This window comes from Salmo trutta, chromosome 20, assembly GCF_901001165.1.
Source record: "Salmo trutta chromosome 20, fSalTru1.1, whole genome shotgun sequence".
NCBI classification, from domain to species: Eukaryota; Metazoa; Chordata; class Actinopteri; order Salmoniformes; family Salmonidae; genus Salmo; species Salmo trutta.
The window spans coordinates 7,265,696-7,279,831 of NC_042976.1; the positions used below are offsets into that span (position 1 = coordinate 7,265,696).

Genomic DNA, 14,136 nt, shown 5'->3' on the forward strand with positions numbered 1-14,136 from the left:
GGTCCGGACTGCGGGCCGTCTCAGGAGGTTCCTGATTGTGGACCGTCTCAGGAGGTTCCGGACTGTGGGCCATCTCAGGAGGTTCCGGACTGGGAACTGTCGCCGGACGCTCTGGACTGGGAACTGTCGCCGGAAGCTCTGGAATGGGAACTGTCACCGGAAGCTCTGGACTGGGAATGCGCACTGGAGGCCTGATGCGTGGGGCTGGCACAGGTGGCGCCAGACTAGTAACACGCACCTCAGGGCGAGTGCGGGGAGCAGGAAAAGGATCCGCCCAACTGGGCAGGCGCACTGGAGGCCTGATGTGTGGGGCAGGCACAGGATATACTGGGCAGTGGAGGCGCACTGGAGATCTCGAGCATAGAGCTGGCACAACCCGTCCTGGCTGGATGCTCAACCTAGCTCGACAAATGCCGGGCGCGGGCACAGATCGCACCGGCCTGTGAATGCGCACTTGCGACACAGTGCGCATCACCGCATAACACGGTGCTTGCTTCTTCACTCACTCCCCACGGTAAGCACAGGGAGTTGGCTCAGGATTCCAACCTGACTCTGCCAATCTCCCCGTGTGCCCCCCCCAAACATTTTTTAGGGCTGCCTCTCGCACTTGCCTTGTGGTTGGTATAGTGCCTCGTAATATCGCTGCTCCGCTTTGGCTGCTTCAATCTCTTCTTTCGGACGGCGATACTCCCCAGCCTGACACCAGGGTCCTTTCCCGTCCAGAATTTCCTCCCAAGTCCATTCCTGTTTCTCCTGGGCACGCTGCTTGGTCCTTTGGTGGTGGGAGATTCTGTCACGGTTGTCGTAAGGAGAAGCAGACCAAAGTGCAGCGTGTGTGTCGTTCCACATTTTATGATCTCCAATTAGAGACAACGAGGACCAGCTGCCTCTAATTGGACATCATCCCAATCAAAACCCCAACATAGAAATACAAAACTAGAACCTGAAAACATAGAAATAGAAAACATAGAGAGAGAAAAAACCTGTCACGCACTGACCTACTCTACCATAGAAAATAACACCTTTCTATGGTCAGGACGTGACAGCTATTGACATGTGATTCAGATTAATTTAACTGGCAAATGGATGGGGTTGTTTCAAAATAATTTGGAATGAATGAAACCAGATTAGTGTTTTTGGACATTTAATCTGAGATTTCGGCACAACTTGAATTTAATAGAGATAGGAATGAAAATCAATTGCATCTCAGTGAAGCAAAAACATTCTGCATGTCATTGATGGAAATTAATTGCTCAGCCAGTGAGAATATCTGAAATTCTCTCACATGACATGCAAAGAAATTACCAGTAGACTAATTTACAGATGAAAAAAACGACTAAAATGTTTATTGTTGAGTAGTTGTGTTTAATTAAAAATACTAACATGTTTGTTGTTGAGTAGTTGTGTTTAATTAAAAATACTAAAATATTTATTGCTGAGTAGTTGTGTTTAATTAAAAATACTAACATGTTTATTGTTGACTAGCTATATTCACTATTGGTAGATAATGCATTCATAGAGATATGGCAATTTATTGATTAGATAGCAGTGTTGAGGAGTAGTAAACTACATGTACACTACCGTTCAAAAGTTTGGGGTCAGTTAGAAATGTCATTGTTTTCCATGAAAACATACATGAAATGAGTTGCAAAATGAATAGGAAATAGAGTCAAGACGTTGACAAGGTTATATAGTTGAAGTCGGAAGTTTACATACACCTGAGCTAAATACATTTAAACTCAGTTTTTCACAATTACTGACCTTTCATCCTAGTAAAAATTCCCTGTCTTAGGTCAGTTAGGATCACCACATTATTTTAAGAATGTGAAATGTCAGAATAACAGTAGAGAGAATTATTTATTTCAGCTATTATTTCTTTCATCACATTCCCAGTGGGTCAGAAGTTTACATGCACTCAATTAGTATTTGGTAGCATTGCCTTTAAATGATTTAACTTGGGTCAAACGTTTTAGGTAGCCTTCCACAAGCTTCCCACAATAAGTTGGGTGAATTTTGGCCCATTCCTCCTTACAGAGCTGTAACTGAGTCAGGTTTGTAGGCCTCCTTGCTCACACACGCTTTTTCAGTTCTGCTCACAAATTTTCTATGGGATTGAGATCAGGGCTTTGTGATGGCCACTCCAATACCTTGACTTTGTCCTTAAGCCATTTTGCCACAACTTTGGAAGTATGCTTGGGGTCATTATCCATTTGGAAGACCCATTTGCGACCAAGCTTTAACTTCCTGACTGATGTCTTGAGATGTTGCTTCAATATATCCACGTAGTTTTCCTACCTCATGATGCCATCTATTTTGTGAAGTGCACCAGTCTCTCCTGCAGCAAAGCACTGCCACAACATGATGCTGCCACCCCCGTGCTTCACGGTTGCGATGGTGTTCTTTTGGCTTGCAAGCCTCCCCCTTTTCCCTCCAAACATAACGATGGTCATTATGGCCAAACAGTTCTATTTTTGTTTCATCAGACCAGAGGACATTTCTTCAAAAAGTAAAATCTTTGTCCCCATCTGCAGTTGCAAATCGTAGTCTGGCTTTTTTATGGCGGTTTTGGAGCAGTGGCATCTTCCTTGCTGAGCGGACTTTCAGGTTATGTCGATATAGGACTCATTTTACTGTGGATATAGATACTTTTGTACCTGTTTCCTCCAGCATCTTCACAAGGTCCTTTGCTGTTGTTCTGGGATTGATTTGCACTTTTGCACCACACAGCAAAAATCTCTAGGAGACAGAACGCGCCTCCTTCCTGAGCGGTATGGCGGCTGCGTGGTCCCATGGTGTTTATACTTTTGTTTGTACAGACGAACGTGGTACCTTCAGGTGTTTGGAAATTGCTCCCAAGGATGAACCAGACTTGTGGAGGTCTTGGCTGATTTATTTAGATTTTTCCATGATGTCAAGCAAAGAGGCCCTGAAGGTAGGCCTTGAAATACATCCACAGAAACACCTCCAATTGACTCAAATTATGTCAATTAGCCTATCAGAAGCTTCTAAAGCCATGAAATCCTTTTCTGGAATTTTCCAAGCTGTTTAAATGCACAGTCAATTTAGTGTATGTAAACTTCTGACCCACTGGAATTGAGATACAGTGAATTATAAGTGAAATAATCTGTCTGTAAACAATTGTTGGAAAAATGACTTGTGTCATACACAAAGTAGATGTCCTAACCGACTTGCCAAAACTATAGTTTGTTAACAAGACATTTGTGGAGTGGTTGAAAAACGAGTTTTAATGACTCCAACCTAAGTGTATTTAAACTTCCGACTTCAACTGTAAATAATGATTTTTAATTGAAATAACAATTGTGTCCTTCAAACTTTTCTTGTAGACCTTGTAGACCTTTGGCATTCTAGTTGTCAATTTGTTGAGGTAATCTGAAGAGATTTCCCCCCATGGTTCCTGAAGCACCTCCCACACGTTGGATTGGTTTGATGGGAGCTTCTTACCATACAGTCACTTTTCCCTTTTCATTAATCTCACGAATGTTCTTCTTTGTGGTCCGAACACCTCAAATTTAAAAAAAAAAATTTACAGGACAGATGAAACTTAGATTCGTCTGTCCATAACACCTCATTCCAATCTTCCTCTGTCCAGTGTCTGTGTTCTTTTGCCCATCTTAATCTTTTCTTTTTATTGGCCAGTCTGAGATATGGCTTTTTCTTTGCAACTCTGCCTAGAAGGCCAGTATCCCGAAGTCGCCTCTTCACTGTTGCTGAGACTGGTGCTTTGCAGATACTATTTAATGAAGCTGCCAGTTGAGGACTTGTGAGGCGTCTGTTTCTCAAACTAGACAATCTAATGTACTTGTCCTCTTGCTCAGTTGTGCACCGGGGCCTCCCACTCCTCTTTCTATTCTGGTTAGAGACAGTTTGTGCTGTTCTGTGAAGGGAGTAGTACACAGCGTTGTACGAGATCTTCAGTTTCTTGGCAATTTCTCGCATGGAATAGCCTTCATTTCTCAGAACAAGAATAGACTGACGAGTTTCAGAAGAAAGTTCTTTGTTTCTGGCCATTTTGAGCTTGTAATTGAACTCACAAATGCTGATGCTCCAGATACTCAACTTGTTAGAGGGGTCAGTTACATCAGACGTTATTGTTGTCAAATTGTTTTCTTCACTGCATTGCAGGCATTAGCAGGCAAAATACCATGTTCATAATCATTAGTGTTCCGCGTTGCCACTGTCTAATAACGGATGTAAAAAAAGAACGAGAGCAAAAATTAGTTATATAAAAATTATTTCATACTCCACATTTAGGGGGGGCACAAGGGGGTCCAAAATTGTTGTCACGGGGCACTGACCCCCCCTGCCCCCCCCGAACCGCCCCTGTAAAGAGCACTATTCTTGCGATTTGTAGTCCGACATTTCAGATTTACATATGCAATTTTTCAGGAAGTAGTTTAGATGCAGTGAACTACTTTTTCAAAGTAACTTTAGTGACTTCTTCCAGTGAAAAGTAATTGGTATCTTGGTAAACTAAATTTTCAGAGTAGCTTCCCTAACACTGTTAGATAGCAACATTATGTGCTACATTAGGGGACATTATATGGGGATTACCAAATAGTGACGCGGCTGAATAGAGAAAGTGCGCAGTCAGTGGTGATCGTTGAGGTGCCACTACCAAGGCTGGAGTGACATAGGGGCAAGGTAAGGACTCGCTATGACAGCTCTCGTGTGTACATTGCATCTCAAACGTATAAGGGGAATGTGATATTTCAAGATGTTTTAAAACCATCAGAATTGTATATAGTACCGGCACCATAAAGTTTGATGGGTGTAAAAAGATGTATTGGCTGGCTACGTTAGCTAACTCGTTCGCGTAGTCTAGCCAAGGTGGTCATGGGAATGGTCAGGGTGGTCGTGGCTAAAAATGATGCATTGCAAGCTCTTGTTATTTTTGTATAATGTATATGCAACTACGTGGCTTCCGTAGGCAAGTGATTCGTGTGTTTTAGCTAACTGTTTACACAATATTTTTATGCCTGCCTAAACTAGGGAGACAGCTAACGTTAGATACCAAAGACAGATGCTTGCTAGTTAGGGGTAAGGCGTTATCCTATAAAGGAAACTAAAGCTAGCCAGCTAGCTATCTTTATACAGTAATGTCAGGTGATGCTGCTTGCCAACATGGGAGTGATTGCATTTTCTAAGTGACAACTTTGTTGATGAAACCAGCTTTTGACTTATTCGCTTAGCTAGCTAGCTGTGCATTATAATATCGTTTTGCGTCTCTCAGGAGTGGCTCACTCTACAGGGGGCGTGGCAGTCACCAACAATGACCGAGGTAAAGAGAGTTTCAGGTTGGATATTCGACGATATTCGCCTGTAGTTTTCCTTACGTCCACCAACAGCAGTTAGGGACCATCAACATAGTGACAAATCTAATTGTTCAAATTTCAATAGCTCTTTAACCATTACTCCTAAAACGTTCAAAACTGGTTCTAGCTAACCCGATGGCATAGACACACATTGCACACACTTGTTTTTGTCGATTTACATCTCGCACTATTTTAAATGATTTATTTACATTTTTGAATTTCAGTAGCTCTTTTGTCATGTGACCTACTGACTCCAAACAAGGTTCAGAATGTCCACTCAGTGCCCCTACACATTGCACACCCTTTAGTTTGTCCATTTTCATCTCACATGTTTTTACATGAATTTTTCAAACTTTCACATTTCAATAGATCCTTGGTCATGTGACCTCTGACTTCAAACAAGGTTCAGAATGTCCACTCAGCGTGCCTACATATTGCACAGCCTTTTAGTTTGTCCATTTTCATCTCACACAATTTTACATGAATTTTCTATGTTTTTCAATGTTTATAATTTCAATAGCTCTTTTGTCATGTGACCTACTGACCTCAAACAAGGTTCAGAATGTCCACTGACTACCCTTACATATTGCACACCCTTTAGTTTGTCCATTTTCATCTCACTTGATTTTACATTCTTTTTTTTTAAACGTTCTAATTTCAACAGTTCCTTGGTCATGTGACCTACTGACCTCAAACAAGGTTCCGAATGTCCACTGACTAGCCTTCTATATTGCACACGATTTAGTTTGTCCATTTTCATCTCACGCGTTTTTACATTAATTTGCCTGCTCTGCTCTCCTGAAGGACAGTCACTCACACACCTATTCACTTGGGCCTTCTCCCTGGGGCCTTCCTGATCTCAAGGCAGGCCTCCATTGACCTGGTAACCTCTGAATCCTGGCCTCTAAGCCTACACTCCCTGCCTGTCTGCCTGCCTGCCCTCTCCCTGGGCCTGAGAGTGTAAAGCTTACTCCCTGGAACTACAGATCTCCAGGCCTCCACACCTACTCTTCCTACCCGGTCAACACCTCTCTTCCTTGGCCTTAGAATATAGCTTACTCCCTGGAATTACTAAAACATCTATAGTCCCGCTGTCAGGAACCACGTGCACCTGGTAACCCGTAACAGGCTCTGTGCATGTGGTAATTCGAAACAGGCTCTGTGCTCCTGGTGACCCGCCCGCTTCTTTCTGCTCACAGACTAAGTCCCCACTCCAACCTCCATGGCCTGAGTGCTGCCCCCGAGTCCGGCCGCCCCGCTCGGACTCGGAGTGCCCCCCGCCTTGATGGAGGCCTCATTGTGCACCTGGTAACCTGAAACAAGCTCTGTGCACCTGGTGACCCGCCCAGAGACTAAGTCCCCAACCCAACCTCCACAGCCTGAGTGCTGCCCCAGCCCCTGAGTCACGCCCGGTGGTATCATCAGAGGCTTTTCTGTCTTACAAACTGGACATCAATTGCCTCTACTAACCTTCTGCGGACTTTAACAGTTTTAATATATATATATTTTTTTTACACCCAATCCACATCAAGTGCCAGCGCAATACTTATAGCCTTGAGAACCAAATACCCCTCACAATATCTAGCGGCACCATCAACCGGGTGTCGGAAGAAGCAACAGAAAATAATCATCCCCTTTCAATCATTTGCTTGCCCAGTCAGCCCTCCGGGACAGAACCATAGGAACCACCTTTACCAGCGCTTCAATCGATATTCCTCACTTTGACATGAGGGGGTCACAGTCACCCTACGGGTGATTTGAGTGCGACCGCGACAGGTGGGTACACTCCTTTGAATTTCATGAAGTTGACATTCAGTGATCTGTGCCCAGTGGGAACCTAGGCGTCTTCCGTCCGTTTTATGGTTCAGCAGCAAATCAATGGGTGTGGATGGTACTACCCACATCAGATGTAGGCCTCCCTCCCCAGACAAGCTGGAGATACCTCTCCCCACTTCGTAGGGCATGAGCCAGATCCATGCAATGCCCTATCACTGCGGGGCCAATGGGTTTAGTCTCCGCCTCGAGTCTAGTGAGTGTAGAGGAGACCTCCCCACCTACAATGTGTGGGGCCGGCGAACGCCGTAGCTGGGGAGATCCGCGAGAAGGGCCTGGCGTGCGTCCAGAGTTCCCCGGGGCTCCCGCCAGCTTCTCTGTGATCGATCGTGTTACCACACTAGATGCCTTGCGGCACCTGTCTCCACCAGTCCGTGGACATTCTGAACCTTGTTTGAAGTCAGTAGGTCACATGACCAAAGAGCTATTGAAATTATAAATTGGAAAAAATTCATATCAAAACATGTGAGATGAAAATGGACAAACTGAAGGGTGTGCAATGTGTAGGGCCACTGAGTGGACATTCTGAACCTTGTTTGAGCCCAGTAGATCACATGACCAAGGAGCTTTTGAAATGAGAAAGTTAGAAAAATGTATGTAAAAACGTGTGAGATGAAAATGGACAAACCAAAGGGTGTGCAATATAGAAGAGTAGTCAGTGGACATTCTGAACCTTGTTTGAGTCAAGTAGGTCACATGACCAAGGATCTATTGAATTTCGAAAGTAAAAAAAAGTTTGTACATTGTTTATGCTCCCTAACTAATTCAACTAGGAATACAAAATGCTGCTCAGATTTCCACATGTTTATTAGCATTGGAAAGCGAATGAATGTCCAAATTGTGAAAATAAGACCTGTGCAATGTTGTGCGCAATATTTCCAACATCATGACACTTATTTGGAGCCTGTGGCTCAAGTGGTTTGAAAGCGCGAATATCTGTTGAATATCCAACTTTAAACTGTCTTTACCTCGGTCCAACAAAGTTAGTGCATTTACCAATTTACCAATCCATGCAGGATTTACCTGAGTGTTTCCATCTACTCAGGCCAGTGTCGTGCCGAAAATCTCCCCCTGCCAGAATCCCCCCCCCCTTCTAATTTCCTTAATTTTGTGGCTAGAGTCAAATACTTTCTGTAGAACAAACTTCACGTCAGGATAGGCAACCAAAATTAATAATTCATGTATGTGTGTTATTTAAACAGAGGAGGGAGTAAAAATGTTGGCAAGCAATCAACATTTTAGAACAATTATGGCTGAATTATTATCATTACACTTTCAAAAATACTAGTCGAATAAGACATTGGAGAGATGATGAATTTTGGCAAAGAGATTTATTTATAGACTAATACAAAATCAGTAGCGGATTTAGTTACGGGCGAACATGGGTGGGGGCGGGCACTGAAGAGGGGGGTTCGCCCAGGGCGCCATACAAGCTAGAACTGCCACATACACTTGAAACAAATAGCCAAACTGAAAACTGCAGACAAAAATGCTTTCTGCTACTAAGATCAGTGAAATGTAGGCTAAACTGACAAAGGAGTGAAGAGCATAAATCTCAACTAGCAAGCAAGTGGCAGCAATGAAGAAGGGGAGGGGGGGGGATTCTGGCAGGGGCTTGAAAATCTCCCCCCTATTTTCGGCACATCTCCCCCCCGTGCTGCCACCAGCAAGATGCCGCCCTACCCATGTCGCCCGTACCTAAATCCGCTACTGATTTTGTATTAGTCTATAAATAAATCTCTTTGCCAAAATTCGTCATCTCCCAATTTCCCTAGAATAACATAAATGTGTATACACTAGTGTACAGTGATGTAGTGTAATTTATTTTAGATGGAGTGCACTTTTTTTTATTTTTATGAACATTTCTTCAATCAAAGTTTTTTACCGACAGACATAGCCAACTGAATAGCCTATCATTATAGAATATGCCTAAAATGCATCCTCCAATTGCAACGATTGCCTATGCAGCGTAGCCTAGTGGATAGAGCGTAGGACTAGTAACCGAAAGGTTGCAAGATCAAATCCCTGAGCTGACAAGGTATACAATATTTCGTTCTGCCCCTGAACAAGGCAGTTAACCCACTGTTCCTAGGCTGTCATTGAAAATGTGTTCTTAACTGACTTGCCTAGTTTAATGAAGGTAAAAAAAAACACATTTTCTCAAGAAAATGTTATATTTTTAATACCTTCAAACACCAAGTTAGGCATATGCTACCAACTTTCAATAATCCATCATCCCTGTTAATCATGAATAATAATTCTTCACGTTTTACCTGTGAAAGTCCAAACTGCATCTCCCTTCCAATCATTTGATGTCAATCAGTTTCATGGGAATCAGCATTTCAATCTTCTTGAATGACTGTTTCCTGAGTGAATTAGAGCAGATGATGTTAATAAACTATTAGCCTTGTATTTTGTTTCAATCAAAGCATAACCTGCATAGTGGCTCTGAGTTTTGGTGTATAATGATATAGGTTTTTTACTATTCAGCTTCAGCTAACCATCCTAAAATCTCATTATAAATGAGGTGTTTTTGAGGTTCCGGTAATGTTATAGGCCTGCTATGCTGTTCGTTATGTAAAATAGAAATATACTGCTCAAAAAAATAAAAGGAACACTTAAACAACACATCCTAGATCTGAATGAAAGAAATAATCTTATTAAATACTTTTTTCTTTACATAGTTGAATGTGCTGACAACAAAATCACACAAAAATAATAAATGGAAATCCAATTTATCAACCCATGGAGGTCTGGATTTGGAGTCACACTCAAAATTAAAGTGGAAAACCACACTACAGGCTGATCCAACTTTGATGTAATGTCTAAAACAAGTCAAAATGAGGCTCAGTAGTGTGTGTGGCCTCCACGTGCCTGTATGACCTCCCTACAACGCCTGGGCATGCTCCTGATGAGGTGGCGGATGGTCTCCTGAGGGATCTCCTCCCAGACCTGGACTAAAGCATCCGCCAACTCCTGGACAGTCTGTGGTGCAACGTGGCGTTGGTGGATGGAGCGAGACATGATGTCCCAGATGTGCTCATTTGGATTCAGGTCTGGGGAACGGGCGGGCCAGTCCATAGCATCAATGCCTTCCTCTTGCAGGAACTGCTGACACACTCCAGCCACATGAGGTCTAGCATTGTCTTGCATTAGGAGGAACCCAGGGTCAACCGCACCAGCATATGGTCTCACAAGAGGTCTGAGGATCTCATCTCGGTACCTAATGGCAGTCAGGCTACCTCTGGCGAGCACATGGAGGGCTGTGCGGCCCCCCAAAGAAATGCCACCCCACACCATGACTGACCCACCGCCAAACCGGTCATGCTGGAGGATGTTGCAGGCAGCAAAACGTTCTCCACGGCGTCTCCAGACTCTGTCACGTCTGTCACGTGCTCAGTGTGAACCTGATTTCATCTTTGAAGAGCACAGGGCGCCAGTGGCAAATTTGCCAATCTTGGTGTTCTCTGGCAAATGCCAAACGTCCTGCACGGTGTTGGGCTGTAAGCACAACCCCCACCTGTGGACGTCGGGCCCTCATACCACCCTCATGGAGTCTGTTTCTGACCGTTTGAGCAGACACATTCACATTTGTGGCCTGCTGGAGGTCATTTTGCAGGGCTCTGGCAGTGCTTCTCCTGCTCCTCCTTGCACAAAGGCGGAGGTAGAGGTCCTGCTGCTGGGTTGTTGCCCTCCTACGGCCTCCTCCACGTCTCCTGATGTACTGGCCTGTCTCCTGGTAGCGCCTCCATGCTCTGGACACTACGCTGACAGACACAGCAAACCTTCTTGCCACAGCTCGCATTGATGTGCCATCCTGGATGAGCTGCACTACCTGAGCCACTTGTGTGGGTTGTAGACTCCGTCTCATGCTACCACTAGAGTGAAAGCACCGCCAGCATTCAAAAGTGACCAAAACATCAGCCAGGAATCATATGAACTGAGAAGTGGTCTGTGGTCCCAACCTGCAGAACCACTCCTTTATTGGGGGTGTCTTGCTAATTGCCTATAATTTCCACCTGTTGTCTATTCCATTTGCACAACAGCATGTGACATTTATTGTCAATCAGTGTTGCTTCCTAAGTGAACAGTTTGATTTCACAGAAGTGTGATTGACTTGGAGTTACATTGTGTTGTTTAAGTGTTCCCTTTATTTTTTTGAGCAGTGTACATCTTTATGTGATCTTGCGAGACATTGATCTTTGATCTAACTTTACTAAAGAGCACCATTGTGAGAAGTGATCATCTTCTATCTGTAATTCTAATAATAATAAGTGATGAGTAGGACTATTAGGCAACATATCTTGATGAGTGTCATTTTAAGCGACAGATGCACTCTTCGTGGTTCTGAAAGGACAGCGTCAGGATCACACAATGAAGTTGACCCAGCTTTTGGTGCTGAAGGATAGATGAACTATAACTGAAGGATGGCTGAAGGATAGCTCTGTGCATTCGGCCAGTTCAGGAAGACACAACAATAATTTGCAGTAGGCTTTAGCCTAATAGGCCTACAACTACATAGTAAACAGTTGAAGTTGGAAGTTTACATACACTTAGATTGGAGTCATTAAAATTTGTTTTTCAACCACTCCACCAATTTCTTGTTAACAAACTATAGTTTTGGCAAGTCGGTTAGGACATCTACTTTGTGCATGACACAAGTCATTTTTCCAACAATTGTTTACAGACAGATTATTTCACTTATAATTCACTGTATCACAATTCCAGTGGGTCAGAAGTTTACATACACTAAGTTGACTGCGCATTTAAACAGCTTGGAAAATTCCAGAAAATGATGTCATGGATTTAGATGCTTCTGATAGGCTAATTGACATAAACTGAGTCAATTGGAGGTGTACCTGTGGATGTATTTCAATGCCTACCTTCAAACTCAATGCCTCCTTGCTTGACATCATGAGAAAATCAGAAGAAATCAGCCAAGAACTTGTAGACCTCCACAAGTCTGGTTCATCCTTGGGAGTCTGAAGGTACCACGTTCATCTGTACAAGCAATAGTACGAAGTTTAAACACCATGGGACCATGCAGCCGTCATACCGCTCAGGAAGGAGACGCGTTCTGTCTCCTAAAGATGAGTGTACTTTGGTGCGAAAAGTGCAAATCAATCCCAGAACAACAGCAAAGGACCCTGTGAAGATGCTGGAGGAAACCGGTACAAAAGTATCTATATCCACAGTAAAATGAGTCCTATATCGACATAACCTGAAAGGCCGCTTAGCAAGGAAGAAGCCACTGCTCCAAAACCGCCATAAAAAAGCCAGACTACGGTTTGCAACTGCAGATGGGGACAAAGATCGCACTTTCTGGAGAAATGTCGTCTGGTCTGATGAAATAGAACTCATTGGCCATAATGACCATCATTATGTTTGGAGGAAAAAGCGGGAGGCTTGCAAGCCAAAGAACACCATCCCAACCGTGAAGTACGGGGGTGGCAGCATCATGTTGTGGGGGTGCTTTGCTGCAGGAGGGACTGGTGCACTTCACAAAATAGATGGCATCATGAGGATGGAAGATTATGTGGATATATTGAAGAAACATCATAAGACAACAGTCAGGAAGTTAAAGCTTGGTCGCAAATGTGTCTTCCAAATGGACAACGACCCCAAGCATACTTCCAAAGTTGTGGCAAAATGGCTTAAGGACCACAAAGTCAAGGTATTGGAGTGGCCATCACAAAGCCCTGACCTCAATCCCATAGAACATTTGTGGGCAGAACTGAAAAGTGTGTGTGAGCAAGGAGGCCTACAAACCTGACTCAGTTACACCAACTCTGTCAGGAGGAATGGACCAAAATTCACCCAATTTATTGTGGGAAGCTTGTGGAAGGCTACCTAAAACGTTTGACCCAAGTTAAACAATTTAAAGGCAATGCTACCAAATACTAATTGAGTGTATGTAAACTTCTGACCCACTGGGAATGTGATGAAAGAAATAATAGCTGAAATAAATCATTCTCTGTACTATTATTCTGACATTTCACATTCTTAAAATAAAGTGGTGATCCTAACTGACCTAAGAGAGGGAATTTTTACTAGGATTAAATGTCAGGAATTGTGAAAACAGAGTTTAAATGTATTCGGCTAACGTGTATGTAAACTTCCGACTTCAACTATAGCTATTTGTAGGCTTATAACCTAATGTAAGCCTGGTGTGGTGTATTCATGCATCTGAATAAACTATGACTTAAATACATTATTACCTCCAACTTGACCCAATTCACATTTCCAACTGCCCACCCTGACATACCGAGCTAGAATGAGCCATGCGTCTCAACCAATAGCCAATGTAGGCTAAATATTCCAAGCAGGGCTACAGCCCCTTCCAGAAATGGTCGGGCACCTTGGGCTTTGGGTGTCTTCGGCAGAACGGTGTCACCGTAACCAAGAGGTCACATATATAGTTCTGGGTACCACTGAGCAAGAGCAGAGAGGGGGTATGTGGAGTTTTATAAACATCAAGGCAGACATACGGTGAATTACCGATATTAGCCAAAGTGGTCAAGGCTTCGACGGGCCTCTGCACACGTAGCCTATAGTGGGTCATCATTCTGGCCCGCGCCAGAGAGAACAGGGAAGAAACCACAATGTACCTCTAGGCTGCTATACATATTCATTTGGTTTGTCGTTCTATCGTTTTAAATAGAATTGATTTAGAATTTACCAGAATTAATTTTCCAGAAATAGTTTTTACCTGCTCCGTCTATTCTCAAACCTAAAAAATCAGTACGCCCCTGCTTGTATAACACTGGTGTTACAGTCGAAAAGCAGCACAACAGTATTCATTATTATTATTATTATTATTAATCATTATTATTAGCATTATTATTATTAGCATGATCATTATTACTATTATTAGCAATTTTATTATTTTTAGCATTATTTATTATTATTATTATTATTATTATTCATTATTATTATTAGCATTATTTATTAGCATTATTATTTATTATTA

General features: G+C 43.1%; 1 protein-coding gene across 7 annotated transcripts in view; it reads left to right on the forward strand.

The window, feature by feature from the left end:
* Positions 1-4,414: 4,414 nt before the first annotated feature.
* Positions 4,415-14,136, forward strand: part of LOC115155493 (INO80 complex subunit D) — a 43,056-nt gene continuing 33,334 nt past the window's right edge. For 6 of the 7 annotated variants that reach the window (XM_029702137.1, XM_029702139.1, XM_029702141.1 and 3 more), the window contains exon 1: positions 4,417-4,662. The gene's annotated coding sequence lies outside the window, so the exon portion shown is untranslated. Of the gene's footprint in view, positions 4,663-14,136 lie in introns of all 7 variants that reach the window. The other variant, XM_029702144.1, reaches the window with a different exon arrangement.